This window comes from Phascolarctos cinereus, unplaced genomic scaffold, assembly GCF_003287225.1.
Source record: "Phascolarctos cinereus isolate Bilbo 61053 unplaced genomic scaffold, phaCin_HiC Scaffold_3;HRSCAF=262, whole genome shotgun sequence".
In the NCBI taxonomy this organism is placed as follows: Eukaryota; Metazoa; Chordata; class Mammalia; order Diprotodontia; family Phascolarctidae; genus Phascolarctos; species Phascolarctos cinereus.
The window spans coordinates 215,178,953-215,195,638 of NW_027555736.1; the positions used below are offsets into that span (position 1 = coordinate 215,178,953).

Sequence of the window (16,686 nt, forward strand, 5' to 3'; positions counted from 1 at the left end):
TACTATGTATACTACAGGAAATAATCCCTCAAACAATAATTCCAGCAACTTAATTAAACCAACGGAATTTGAGAGATGATAGCATTTAGAGATGAAATTAAGACTAAAGATCATTTAGTTCAAGCCTCTCATTTATAGAAGACTAGACTGAGACCTAGAAGTGGAGTGATTTACTTAGGTGTTATAGTAGATGGACAACTGGGCCAGAAGTCAGGAAGACCTGAGTTTAAATCAGACTTAAGGCTCTTACTGACTGTGTAATACTGGGGAAGTTATTTAACCTCTGTCTGTTTCAGTTTTCTCAACTGTAAGATGGGGGTGATAATAGCTCCTACCTTCGAGAGTTGTGAAGATAAAATGTGATATTTGCAAAATGCTTAGCACAATCCCTGATACATAGTACATATAGTAAGTGTTTAATAAATAATTGCTTCCCCTTTTCCCAACTCATTGCAGCTATGGCTCGTGGGCCCAAGAAATACCTGAAGGGCATCACTAACCCCAAGCACTGGATACTGGACAAGCTCACCAGTGTATTTGCTCCCAGACCATCCACAGGCCCCCACAAGCTGAGAGAGTACCTTCCACTCATAATCTTCCTCCACAACCATCTTAAGTATGCCATGACAGGGGACGAGGTTAAGAAGGCCTGCATGCAGCAGTTTATTAAGATTGATGGCAAGGTCCATATGGATACAACCTACCCTGTTCATGGATGTCATCAGCACTGAGAAGACTGGAGAGTATTTCCATCTGGTTTATGACACCAAAGGTCACTTTGCTGTTCATTGCATCACCGCTGAGGAGGCAAAGTATAACCTGTGAAAAGTGAGGAAAACCTTTGTGGGTACCAAGGCCATTCCCCATCTGGTGACCCATGATGCCTGCACCATCCACTATCCAGATCCGCTCATCAAAGTGAACGATACCATTCAGATTGATATGGAGTCTGGCAAGATCACAGACGTCATCATGTTTGATTCTGGGAATCTGTGTGTGGCCTCTGGCACAGCTAACTTGGGGTGAAATGGTGTGATCACCAACAGGGAAAGACATCCAGGTTCCTTTGATGTGGTCCACTTGAAGGATTATCATGGCAACAGCTTTACCAACAGGCTTTCCAATATTTTTGTTATTGGTGAAGGTAACAAGCCTTGGATTTCTCTGCCCCGAGGCAAGAGCATCCACTTTACCGTTGCCAAAGAGTGAGACAAGAGGTTGGCAGCCAAACAGCACAATGGGTGAATGTGGGCACGTTACCATGGGGATTTCTCTGGCCAAATAGACCCCACAAAGTGAAATAAGTAAGTAAATAAATAAATAAATAGATAGACAGATAACTAGATAAACACACAAACAAATAAATAAATGCTTCTTTTTGAAGTTACATTTAAACTCAGGTCTAATAAATCCAAATATACTGTTCTTCATATTATACCATGCTGAAATCATCCCATTGTGAGAAATGTTAATACCAAATGAATTGATTGTAATCATAATAGCATTTAGACAATGTTTTAAATTTTGCTAAGTGTCTTACAAATTTTTTTTTCTCATTTTTCCTTTACAACAGCCCTATGATTAAGGGTCTCTTATCTTTATTTTACATATGAGAAAGTTAAGGCAAACAGAGAGTAATTGACTTGCTCATGGTCACATAGCTAGTAAGTATCTAAGGCTAGGTTTGAATTTGGGCCTTCCTGACTCCAAGTCCAACGTTTTATCAACTCTATTACCTAGCATTCTAGTACATAATACTGAATATCTACTTGTAACCAACTATATTGGTGATGAGAATAGATGATATTTATATAGAACATTGCAGTTTACACAGCATCTTACACATACCTTCCTAATGAAGGTAACAATTCCTATTTAAAATTAAATGTGATTTCATCACAAGATACTTTCCAAGTTATAGCTAGGTGAAGCTCTTCATAGCTGGAAAATTATTGGGGTGGGTGGAGTTACACATTCTTGATTTAGTTCTCAATGCAGTAAATGTATACCTTCAGTTTTTGGTTTTGTTTTTCTTTTACATTTTCAATACTAAGTATTTGTTAAATCCTATTCTATAAGCAAGATGCTACTATAGGTATTGAAAATTTGATCTTGGGATCCATGACAGGGTTTCTATCCTCAAGAAAATTTTAGCCTACCAGAGGAAATCAAATGGAGATATAAATAACCAATCTTAGACCAGGAGAAGAGATATAATGGTGTGACATACTTTTCTATGGTAGTGAGGTGGGGATGTAAAGAAACAGAATGTCAGATTTGGTAGGTGTGTATGGTTGTTATTGTTATTGCAAGAGAGAGGTCTATATTTGGCAGGAAAGGGTATTTCAGGGATTTAATGCCATGTAAAATTAAAGGCATGATAAAATTTATGGGAACATAGATGTAGAGATGAAAGGTACATTACATTTGATAGCTAAGGAAAAAATATGACCAAGAGGTCATACAGAGGCATTCAAGTGGTAAGTATCTCTGGCAGGATTTGAGCCACAGTCTATCTGACTCCAAGTTCTATACCCTATGCACTATGCTGTGATTCATAACAAATTAATGAAATGTAGTTGTAATAAGCTGTAATACAAATGTGACAGATACATATTAAAAAAACTGTAGTTAACATGGTAGAATGGGTTCTGGAATGTATAGACCATTTCTGATGAGGCTTTGAAGAATTAGAAGTCTTTGATAAGTAGACATGAAGAAGCATTCAAGGGTCAGGATGGAGAATGGTTTATATAAAGGCATGGAGGTGGGTGATAATATAGATATTGCAAATCCATTCATCCCTATACCCTGTCCCCATCTCCCAAGAAAGCCTGCTTAGCTCATAGAATATGGGAAGAAGTCAATGAGCATTGTATACTTGCTATTATCGTTCACTAATACGAGAGAGAGAGAGAGAGAGAGAGAGAGAGAGAGAGAGAGAGAGAGAGAGAGAGAGAGAAATAGTAATCTAACAGAAAGCTCCTTAGAGATCCAGTGGCTCTTTATGTGTGTATACACACACACACACACACATATAGATATAGATATAGATATAGAGATAGATATAGATATAGATATAGATATAGATATAGATATAGACATAGACATAGACATAGACATAGACATAGACATAGACATAGACATAGACATAGACATAGACATAGACATAGACATAGACATAGACATAGACATAGATAGACGTAGACGTAGACGTAGACGTAGAGGTAGAGATAGAGATAGAGATAGAGATAGAGATAGAGATAGAGATAGAGATAGAGATAGAGATAGAGATAGAGATAGAGATAGAGATAGATACAGGTATAGATACAGATACAGGTATAGATACAGATATAGATACAGATATAGATACAGATACAGATATAGATACAGATATAGATATAGATATAGATATAGATATAGATATAGATATAGATATAGATATAGATATAGATATAGATATAGATATAGATATAGATATAGATATAGATATAGATATAGATATAGATATAGATATAGATATAGATATAGATATAGATATAGATAGATATAGATATAGATATAGATATAGATATAGATATAGATATAGATATAGATATAGATATAGATATAGATATAGATATAGATATAGATATAGATATAGATATAGATATAGATATAGATATAGATATAGATATAGATATAGATATAGATACACATTTTTATTTGCTTTAGATAAATAAAACTGAATCAAGATAACTTTGTAAAATGAAAAAAAAGTTTGTCTTTGGCAATTTCTTTTTATCATAGATTACCTTTACAATCCTTCTTCTAATTCCCTCAATATCCCTCTCTCTCAATCTGTCCTCTATGCCCAATATCCACTTTATCCATTCCTTACAGCTTCCCAGTTATTCAAACATGCTGTCATCTACCTATAACTTAAAAACATCTGATAACTAAATGTTGCTTACTTACATCTCTTTAATGGCACCCCTTCCATAAGTATGTATATTATGAAGATGGACAGTTCCTTATACCTAGTAGGTACTTAAAAAAATACTTGTTGAATTGAAATTAAGGAATGACTCACGATGAAAGATGAAAGAAAATATATTAGGGTTGAGGAGCTTTTTGGTGCTCCCAAATATAACCAAAAATATGACTATCTATTTACAAAGTCATCTCAAGGGTTTGGACTTGGTGATCTTTAAGGTCCCTTTTAGTGTCAAAATTACATCTTAAGATTTAAAAATCACTCTATAAGTGAATAATAGTAATGATGGTTGGTGCATAGCCTATTCATGTTTGCAAAGTGGTTTATTTTATAATCCTTAAAACACTTTGTAAAGCATATAAACTTCGCAAACCTTAAAGCAAGAAATTTGTATTAATTATTCTCATCACCATTAATGATAAACTAAGTAGTCCAATTCTTTTGATTCCCATTTTACAGGTGAGAAAATTCTTAGTTTGAGTGGTTAATTGACTTGCTCATTGTCTCAGGGCTAAAAAGTAGCAGAGATGAGATTTAAACCAAAGCATTTTGATTTCAAAGTCAGTGATTATTCCCTTATATTCCCCTACATTAGATTGCATCTGGATTATCTATGGTTGTTCTCATAACCTCAAAGGCAGTAACAAATTATAGCAGGTATTCCTTAACATCCAGTATGTGATACAAGAAAAAATATTTTCTATTAGCTGAACTCCAAACTCAACAAAGTTTCCTCGCTGCTGGCAAAAACTACTCCAGAAGTGATCTGATGAGAAAGCTACTGCAGTGCTGTTAATTGGTACTATGGGATCATAAAGAGGAAGCCTGAAGCATGTCTTGGTGTGTTGTTTCTCAGTACCGAACATTACAAATGCTGAACACTCTAATCTGACATGAAGACAATTTGAACTTCAGCTCTTTATTGCAATCTTTGTTACAGCCACTCAAAATATCTCTTCAGTGTCAGTTTCACAAAGAAATCTTCTGCTGTTCGTAGTGAAGCTACAAAAAAAGATCAGCATGCCTCCCAGCCAACAAATTACATCTCTCTGACATTGCTGCCAATGCATGTAACTCAAATGAGACCAATTTAGGTAACTCAAGCCTGACTTAGATGGAGAATAAATAGAATTTTTTTTCCTCCATGATAGATACCTGTAATTCACAGAATCAGATAATCATAAGTTACCTGAAAGGCTACTTAGTCTAATTAGTCTTTGGACAGAACTTCTATAACATCCTGACAAATGGTCATTCAGCATCAGCATGGAGAAGTGTAATGAAAAGGAACCCACTGACTTTAGAGGCAGCAGACAAAATTTTGGCCTCACGGCCCCTTTACATTATTAAAAATTGTTGAATACATCAAAGAGCTTGGCTTATGTTGATTACATTCATAGATATTGGCCATGACAGAAATTAAAGATGTAGTTCATTTTACAACAGTAAACATATTAACATTAATAACATATTATGAAAAATAATTATATTTTCCAAAACAAAAAAAGATGTTATCTTTGAATGTGTCCATCTCATCAGTGAAACCATTGAGTTTCACTGTAAGTTTGACTTGATTTGGCTGCGATTACTGGTTTCTTCATAAAATTTCTCTCCCAATTTATTCTCTGTAAAAATAATGAGAACAGCAGCTTTTATACATATGTATATATGCACACATATCTTTTTAATGTCTACCTTAATGGAAGACAACTGACTTCTCATATGTGATTCTGTTTTCAATCTGTTGTGATGTTGTTTTATTGAAGTATATGAAGAAGCTTTCAAAAAAAATAATAGGCAAAAGCTTATAGGCCAACCAAAGACCTCTTCTTTATATCATAAATACTTCCTTTAAGAAGAAAGTTAAAAAGCATTAGACAAAGTGATGATCAAACATCTCGGAGATACACAGAATGGGCTACTTTTTACAAACAAAAAAAGCTGATCATGTCATTTCTGCACATGCTTCCTGTATGCAGTCTGACCATTGCCAGAAAAAGGCTCAAAGATGAAAAATGAAGAAAAGGTTAAGATGCACACACACACACACCACACACACACACACACACACACACACCACACCCACATATATGCCTCATGAAATCACTATAGCTCTAACTTGGACTGTTTGGATAAAAAAAAATTGGTAAAAATAAGATATGGATAAAATAAATAACACTAACTTTGTTAGTCACAATTTCCTATGGAAGATTAATCCATATAAAGTAACTGCCAAAGTAAGACTACCAAAAAGTCTCAGAACTGTTTTCCACATAAACTCCTTTACAGACAGAAAATATAAAAACCAAGACAAGTATCAATTTATAATGTAAATTTATTTACAAAATTTTGCAAAGGGAGTTGCTAGAAAATTTAAAAAATACTATTGCCTCAAAAATCAGGGATAAGTTTGTAGGAGGGGACCATGACTTTGATTTTGAGGAAAGGTGGAAAAATCTGGTGAGTCAGGAGTAGAGCCAGTAGAAAAGTGTACATGATCGCCTGGGCACTTCTTTAAATGGTGGTTTGGAAAAGAAACCCATTAAGAAGAAGAAGGTACCACAGGCATCTCCTGGGTGAGAAGGCTGCTGGGGTAGTGGTGAAAAAGTTAGGAAAGTCAAGAGCAGAACTGGGAGTGAAGATATGGGCTATAGCATTGTAAATGCATATTATCTTATGTAGTCATTAAACTTGAACAATATACTTTTCTTAGAACTGAAAAGGAGGAAGAGCATGTTCTAGATTGTATTTAGAACATCCTCCAATGCTTTCACTGGCCTCTGTAATGTCCAACACAAGCATGTTTATTTTTTTTTGTTTTATTGCTATTGCCAACAATCATTTAGTGATGCTTTCAAACCATTGAACAAGTGCCTACTATAATCAGAGTATTGTGGTCCATACTAAAAGGAGGTCAGAAGACATTCTAAGGAAATATAAATCATATTTTATGTGGTATAAAAATAGTCATTTTTTTTTAACAGTGTTACTTCTGGGTTTTGAAAGCTTATGGTACATATTAGTTACCCCAGGTCAAAAAGAAAGGTCTGAATGCAACTCAATAAACATTTTTCAAGTGCCTACTGGTTGCAAGGCACTATCTGATGGCAGCCTGTATACTCTTCAATAGTTGGAGTTTATTGAGCAGAGGAATGCCATGTCTGGAATTATGCTTTAGGGAAATCACTTTGGCATGTAGACCGTGGTTGTTGTCCTTTGTTCTTGAAGAGGAACAAAATGACATCACTATGCTAGAGTCAAGTTTCTGTGTGTCCAACTATAGCTGATCAGACCAATATAAGCTCAGGTTGGGCACAAACAGTCCATGTGAACATTTGGGGTGCATTCTTCAAATTTGCACATCCTGTGTTTCCTCTGAGCTGTTTCGATTCTGTTTTGAGATTAGAGCACAGCACCTTCTCGGATGTGAGCATGCCATGCTGAGCGGTCCTGTGCCAGTACCTCACATATCACACAATCAATTCCAGAGTTCTTAAGAGAGCTCTTGAGAGTATCCTTGAATTGCTCCTTTTGACCACCATGTGAATGCTTGTCCTGTGTTCTCCATAAAATAGTCTTTTTGGCAAGCGTAGGTTTTGCATTCAAACAATGTGGCCAGTCCATCAGAGTTATGCTCTCTGAAGCAGAGTTTGAATGCTTGGCAGTTTAGCTTGAGAAAGGACCTCAGTGTCTGGTATCTTATCCTGCCAAGTAATCTTCAGCATCTTCCTAAGACAGTTCAAATGGAAGTGATTCAGTTTCCTGGCATGGCGCTGGTATACTATTGTCTAGGTTCCACAGGCATACCACAATGAGGTCAGCACAACAGTTCTGTAGACCTTCAGTTTGATAGTCAGTCTAATACCTCTTCTTTCCCATACTTTCCTTCAGTGTCTCCCAAAAACTAAGCTAGCTCTGGCAATGTATACATCAACTTCATTATCAATGTGCACATCCCTGGAAAGTACACTTAGGTTGCTTGCTGCCCATGTAGCCTGTACAATTTTTTTGACAGAACCCATTACTTTAGCCCAGGCATTCAAGATGGGTTTCCATCCAAGTAGACAATCCCAAGATACAAAGCTAAATATACACCCATATAATATTGTCCCAGATATAAGTCCCTTTATGCCAAACATAAACCTTTTTCTATCCATCTTTATTCCTGACATAGTTATTTTTTGAAAGGCAGTTATTTCCCATAGCCCCCAGGCTTCTGCCTTCTGGTCTCTGATAATCTTTTCTTAGTAAGCTGCTGAAAGTTTAGCTTAATAAAGTATACACATGTCATTGGACAGAAGCATAGGGCAGAACCTGAGAATAAGATTTTAGATTTTAATTTATTTGCTTTTATTTTATGGGAGGATTGCTAATGAGGTTTACTGATCTCCTACACATTTCAGATAATATGATGGGAGAGGCGAAATGACTCTACCAAGAAGCCTAGCCAGCAATAGAGTAGGGACAGCATAGAGTGATAATTAAAATGATTGAATCAAAAATTTTCCAAACATTGAGCAAGTCAATAAGTATTTATTAACCACTTCCTATGGATCAGGTACTGTGTTAAACTGGGGATAAAAAGAGAGGCAAAAACAGATACTGCTTTCAAGGCGATCACAATCTAGTGGGAGATAAGACATGTAAATAGGTATATACAAGCAAAATATAAATACATTATATGACATACATGTGCATATGTGTGTAAACAGGATACATGTTCATACATGTCTGACTACCTGTAAGTGCAAATGTGCACACAAATTCGTGTACAGTGTGTGTATTGTCTTGCATAGGTATGTTTATATTAATTTGTGCGCATCTGTACACATGTTTATGTATGTGTGTATACCTGCACCCATCTTTATTCATATACAGATATATGCATTGTTTGCACATACACAATGCACATTGCATATGCTTATTATTCTTGTGCATGTTAAGTATGTATATATGCATGAATATATGCACACACAACTGCATGAATGCATACATATATACACATATGATGTACAGTAATCCCAGAGAGAGGACACTTGAATTAAGGGGGGAAATCCAGTTTCTTGTAGAACATGGGATTTTAGTTGACAATTGAAGGAAGCCATGGACGCTTGAAAAGAGCAAGAAGAGAAATCTGCAAGTGAAATATATCATTGTATTGAGTCAGTATATTAGGAATCAGTATTGCTATTATTATTGCTCTCTGTGTATGTATGTGTGTTGGTCCTGATTTGTGATTTAATGGCTATGAAGAACTCCCAATGTGAAAGGTGCCCCTCATACTGATACACATTAGCTATTTGTCTATAAGTTACAGTCATTAAAAGTTACCTAGGTCACTGAGCAACTAAGCTAGATAGCTTATATATGCCCCAGGCAACATCCAAATTCAGATTTCCATAACTAACCTCTTTACTCCTCTGTTGGTGTATTAATTATCATTTGGGGGGAGGATTAGGTTGAAGTAGGAGGAATTCTTGTTAAGCAGTTTTCATTTTGTTATATACTTCTTTTCATTCAATTTTCCCAAAATCTCTTCTGAGTAAAAATTGATTTTCATTCCTTCTTGGTAATATAAGAAAACCTCAGCTGAAATAGCTGCTTGAAGAAAAAAAGAAAAAGAACGGGATTTTTTCTGCTATCTCTAATTCTATACCATGTTTCTCCCACTTCCAAGTGTAAATAGCCTTCTAATTTTGTTGAAGATTATTCTGCATACTATAAATACACTGTATTGACTGGCAGGGAAGATTTCTGATAATAACTAATGCAGCAAGGAAAAAGAAAGACGTCAACTTAGTGACAATTGAAAAGATGGGTAGTCTTTCAGCTAAAACTGTAATCTACAAGAAACTTGAGACATAAGTGACAAAAACTCACCTCTAAAAAGGTAACTTGCAATGTGTTTCTTTTGTTCCATAAATATGAAGCAGTGCTAGAAAATCCTGGGAAACAACAATCCCATGGTTATCTGCAGACTCATAGAATTTTATCAATACTTCCCTATAGAGATGGTAGAAAATACATTTAAAAATTAAATATAATCCTCAAAATATCAAATGGTTTGAAGAATAACTTCTTTGGTTCTCCGAAGTGAAGAATGTTTTCCTCAATATTCTCCTCTATATGTTTGAAGACCTGAGATGAGGGCAAGGGAGATACCTATTTAGGGCACAATATGTAGGGTGTTACCATAAAGGACACTTTAAAATAATGTCTTTTTTGGTAATAAATATTAGGATTGTCAATTCTGGAAAATTCCATTTTATATGACATATGTATTTTTTTTCCCTGGTACAAGTGGGAAAAACCCTGTGATGACCATTCTAGCTCCATGATCCCAAGACAAGTCAAATTTCCATGTGTTATTGTTATGTCTATAACAGCAGAAAGTAAGATACAGTATACATTTTCAAACACAGGGTATAATTTTCAAACCTTACTATTTAAAAAAAATTATCTTTGATTTTAAATTTCTGCTATGTTGTACCAGCATAATACAGACAAATTACAGATAGAATCACTAATTTTCTATCCAACTGTGCTACAGTAGAAAATTCACTGGGTCTGGAGTTAAAGAGCCTAGTTTTGAAAAATTCCACTGCCATGTATTATAAGTGTGACTTTGATCAAGTGATTTAATCTTTCTCAGTCTCAGTTTCCTCATCTGTAAATTGAGAAGGCTGCACTAATTGACCTCTAAGGCACCGTCCTATACCAAATTTAAAGTCCTATGGTCCTCTTCCAGTTCCAATAAGTAAATATGGATTATGTGCCAAGTATTACATATAAGATGCTCTTAGGTTCTGAGTGGGGCTAAGATGAATTATGATAATACTTGCCTTCAAATAGCAAGAACTTAATAATCTAGAATGGTTATAAGAAATGTTGCTGTTAATTATCATGAACAAAACATGAAAGTACATTAGAGTTACAAACAATCAAAAATCTTTGGGGCAGTGGTTTAAGGAGGGCAGAATAGAACACTTTCAGCTGGGAAGATTAGGGAAAACTAATGGGGGCTTTTCTTGGAAGATATGACTATGAAAAAATCATCAGGATTCAACAACAAACATCTGTTGAATGAATAGGCTCATAGATTGAAAGCTGTAAGGAACCTTAGAAATAATCTATCCCAGTCCTCTGATTTTTCTGGTCAGAAAACTGTGAGGCCCAGAAAAGCAAATGTTATACCTGGGATCACATTTATGGTAAGTAATAAACCTGGGATTGGAACTCAATTTCTCTAACTCCAAAATGAAATCCTAATTTATCTTCCTTCCTTAAGTCTCTCCCATTCCCAGTCTTCTTTACACGCTACATCCAAACCAATGTTCTTTAAGTGCAGATATGACCATATGACTTCCCTACTCAACCAATTGCAGTAGTTTTCTAGGATAAAATAGAAACTTTTTTATTTAAGATTTCAAATCACTTTGCAGCTTGACCACAGTCTATCTCTCTAGTTTTATTGGACATTAGTACCCTTTGCACATTCTACCATTGGCCCTAATTGGTGTTCTCTCTGTTCCTCACACAAGAAACTCCACATCCATAATCTTTGCCTCTGTACTGGCCTACTCTGGGGTCTGAAATGCACTCACCCCTTACCTTTGCCTCACTTTGCCTTCAGTTCCATTAAGATGCAACTCAATCACCACTTTCTGCCTGCAGGTTTTCTTGTTCCTTTGTTATTGCCTTCCCAAGAATATTATATTTAACTACTGTGGTGTATGTGTGTGTGTGTATATATATATGTATATATATATATACATATATATATGTATATATATATATACATATATATACACACACACATATATATGTATGTATATGTATATATGTATGTATATGTATATATATATATATATGTATATATATATATATATATATATATAAGAAAAGAGAGAGAGAGAGAGAGAGAGAGAGAGAGAGAGACAAAGAGAGACAAAGAGAGAGAGAGAGACAGAGAGACAGAGACAGAGAGAGACACACAGAGAGACAGAGAGAGAGAACTGCTACTTGTATTCACAGCACCCAGTACAGTACTTGGAAGAAAACACACACTTAATCAATACTTGTTGATTGATTATTTATGCTATATCTGATGCACAAGAGTTCAGTGAAGGAAATATGAACAGAATCCTTCAAATCTTCGAATCTGTGACTTAAAGATCTTTTATAATCTTCAATGGGTTCTTTTTCCAAAATGATCCCACTAAACATAAATTAAGTTGTGGATTATAACTTTATGACTTTAAGATTTTAGACTTAAAAGACTTTTAGACTTTTAGAGACTTTTAGCCCTCTAATTATAAAAGATTCCCTACTTCTTTCATAGGAAATAATGTGAATAATTTCATTGAAATGGGAAACTGTGGGATATATTAATAAAATAGAAAAAAATAAGTTATTTTGATCCCACACAGAATAAAAGATAAGTCTAAAAACATAGACAATAACAGCTTGTGAAGAGCTTTGAAGCCTAAGGAATTTTCAGTTTATTTGAAAAGCTGTAAGCCTTAGCAAATGAGTGACTTATCTGAATGGTAAATTTGCTGATAACTGACTGGGATACAAAGTGTAAAGGGACAAAACTCAAGGTTGAGAATATTTTGGAGAATATTTCAATAGTTCATTAAAAGAACTAAGAAATGAAGGAAGGAGGAAATTAAAAAAAGAAAAAAAATTAAGAAAATTGTTGGCCTTCATTCATCCACTTAATCACTTCCTCACTCTTTCACTTACTGTTACCTTTAGATGCCTTGGTCCACTGAGTCATCATTCTTTCACTTACTAACTCATTAACTCACCCTTACTTATACTCAGCTTCAGAGACCTGGTCTTTGCTGTGGGAGGGAAGCCACAAGCATCCAGGGATTTCTAAATTCTATTCTAGCTGTCTCCAGAAGGGAATATTTGTCTTTCCTCTAGTGGCAACTGGAAGGCTGAGAACCCATGGCAGCAATAGAGAGCCCAGCCTCTGAGATGATCCACAGTTTCCTGCAATACTCAGCTCAAATGACACCCTGTACATGATATTTTTCCTGCTACCCCCAAATTCTAATGCCTTCCTCCACTCCCCCCACCAAATACCTTGAATTTACTTTTTTATGTATTCATATACACATACATATAAACATGTTATTTACCCCTATATAATATAAGTTTCTTGAGGGTAGGGACTACTCTTTTTTTTTTATCTTAAAAGTTCTCCGTAGAACAGTGCCTAATGCATTATAGATACTTAATACTTATTGATTGGTTGATTATATTTTTCAATGACTCCTCTTCATCCACCTGACCTAATATACATACACACATATGTCTTTTGCCTTCAAAATTTTTTTTCATCAAGATGTCTCCTACAGATATCTTTACAATTTTGTTTTTCTATCCTTTGTATATTTTTAGCCAATTAAGCCTGGGTTACACAGTACATAGAGGGCTGAACCTGGAATCAAAAAGACTTGATTTTGAATTTTGCCAAACTTCCTCTTTGTGTGATCTGTAGTATATCACAACGTCTGTCTTCATCAGTTTCTTCACCTTCATAATGAGTATAATAATAGCATATACTGCTCTATGTTGTTGTGAGAATAACATGAAACAATATGTGTAAAGTACTTTGCAAATATTAAAGCACTACATAAGAGATGAAGATGAAGTTGGAGTATCTTCTAGACATGGCAGACATGCAAAGACATGGCAAATATTATGTCATGTGTGAAGAACAAAAAGATGTTATATTTGACTGAAATATAGAAGGCTTTAAGGGGAGCATTTTGTAATATGTCTGCATAGGTAGGTTGGAGGGCTTTGCCAAACAGAAACTTTTTAATTTGGTGTTACAGGCGATAGTAAACTCCTGATTTCCTTAAGTAAAGTAGTTTCATGGTAGGCCTATACTTTAGAAAAACAATTTTAGGAGCTTTGTAGGAAGGCTTATAGAATGGAAATATTTGAGGCAAAGTGAGCAAATTTAAGAGGCTATTGCAAAGAGACAGAAAGACAGACAGAGACAGAGACAGAGACAGTCTAGGTAAAGGTCTGAAGTAGTAGCATGTTGGCAAGAATGTGCTCAAACCAGCTTGAACCACATAGTAAAAACTAATTGTGAAATTTACATGTAAACCTTTATACTTCACAAATAGGCAAATACTTCAAATTAATTCATTGTTTTGTTTATTCCTAAACATAAGAAAGTTAGGGAGAAAATGTTAATAATTCAAATTTAATTTCAAAGTATGTTGCATGTATATCCCCCCCCCACACACAATTTAGAGAGCTTATTGTGAAATGTTTGCAAACAAGGCACTGGTTGTTGGTATATGTTTTCTTATGCATGATTTTTTTGAGTGTTCCTTCTTTCACTTATGATATGTGCATCTGTGACATAGTGTGCACATAATATAGTGGGAAACAGCCCATTACTATTCTTAGTACTATGTTATTTCTTTAAATATCTTTGCTTTGTACTATGTTTTGTGATTTGTTAGTAATAGTAAAATCACTGATGGGCACTCAGTCACTCCACTTTTTAAATACTTTAAACCCATAGATTACTTCAAAACTTAAGTATTTTTCCTCCCCACTGAGGGTGGGGGACACACCCATGAAAGGAAAGTACCCTGATTGCTACTGGAGAAAAGCATTTTTCAAACCTTTTAGTGCTATAAAAATTTGAGTAGCTATTGTTATTTAAGTAACTTCAAACAGGAGCCAGTCTAAGAATTAGAATAACTTGCATTGTAATCTCAAACAAATCTGGTTAGTTTTTAACCTTCCATTTTATACACTCTTATCAAATATCACTGTTTTCTTTTTTTTAAATGAAAAGGTTTAGGATGAAAATCAGCAGCTTTCTTGGACTCCTCGTTCTAACAAAAAAATTCAGTGCTTTCATTGAATTTGAAATGAATTCAATTTTTTCTAGAACTAAAGCTTAGTGACTTCAACCTAATGTGTATTTCAAGCCCATGAGGAAAAAATGTCTACAGGTTGGCAGTAGTCTTTGAGAACTCATTTGAATCATTCAATAACTCAACTAAATTCAAGCAGGTTTACTCAAAACTATGGTTCTGCTTTGTCTTAACATGCCCAAGAGTTGGCCTTTGCTTCTCTTCTCTGGCTAATGTTAAATCTAATTTGAATGTCAGTCACCACTTATGTTTCAGAACCATTTTGCCTGGTCTTCTACCGCAAAAACTCAAAGGTCAAAAAGCCATGGACATTAAATTATGAAAAAAGACAGAAAATGGCTCTTATGGTTCCACTTAAAATATCTTCTTCATTGATCCTGAAAAAGTATGCACAACAGAGGATTCCTCACCATAAAAGGGGTGTGGGGTACACATTTGTTGTGATGTCAGTGATATTCCCCAAATGTGAATATGTCACTACAATGCAAGATTGATGTCTGACTTGGTAACTTTGCTACTTTGCCTGAGTTTATACATAAATGCCCTGAAGACAGAATAACCTATACAAAAAGCAATACCAAAAAAAAAATAATATTTTTCAAGATTCATTGGCACATTAAATTTATCATGTAAAGAATAATTATTGCAGAAATCTTTAGTGGCCACTCTTAGGTGAATTATTTTGATTCTTATTGTCTGAAGAGGGTGCAAGTGCATACAACAATCATGAAATCAAAGAAGATTAAAGCTGGAAGGGATGATTGTATTACAGATGAGGAAACAAAGGCCCGTGGAAGTGAAGTGATTTCCTCAAAGTCACACTGAAAATAAGTAACACAGCCTGGACACACATATGTATATTTTATATGTATAAAACACACACATACACACACACACACACACACACACATACATATATATATATGTCAATGAAAGAACTATATTCCTATATGCATACACACATATGTCCTATGCCTTCAAAATTCTTTTTCAAGATGTCTTCTACAGATGTCTTTACAATTTTATTATTCTATCCTTTGCATGTTTTTAGCCAATTAAGCCTGGGTTACACAGGACAATACAGGACTGAACCTGGAATCAAAAAAGAATTGATTTTGAATTTTGACACTCTTCCTCTTTGTGTGACTTGTAGTATATCGCAACCTCTGTCTTCATCAGTTTCTTCATCTTCATAATGAGGATAATAATAACATCTACTGCTCGATATTGTTGTGAGGATAAAATGAAACAATATTTGTAAATATTAAATTTTAAATATTAAAGCACTACATAAATGCTAGATATTATTAATTATTATGTCACTGAAGAATATAATTTATAAAATTATAAATTCCTTTCTAAAGCCATCAAGGATCTTTTCAATAGGCACGAGGATTCTCCCTAAAAAGATTTTGTTGCACTGAAATATAAACACATGTGTCAATGTCTCCACAGCTTTTGGGAAAAAATAATAATGTCCATGTTTGTTTTCACATTTGATATCCTATCCTCTTGAAAATAACCTAAGACAATTTACAAAATTATTTTGCCTCCAATAGGCTCTTCTGTTTTCTGTGTGTTCTTTAGAACAAATGAATTATGTAGTACATTAGTGACTGTATTATTAAAATTCAAGGAGAGTGCTTCCACTTCCATCAATAGAGGGAAAAAGTTCACTATAGATTTTTTCCCTTTAATCCATTTGTTTTTCACCTCCTAGTTTTATCCTTAAATGTTATTGGGGTGATCTGCCTTGAGTATCTCACTAAGACTTTTATCAGATACACC

General features: G+C 34.7%; 1 pseudogene; it reads left to right on the forward strand.

Moving 5' to 3' along the window:
* The first annotated feature begins 452 nt into the window (after nt 1-452).
* On the forward strand, nt 453-1,245 carry LOC110217787 (small ribosomal subunit protein eS4, X isoform-like; annotated as a pseudogene).
* Nucleotides 1,246-16,686: the final 15,441 nt, after the last annotated feature.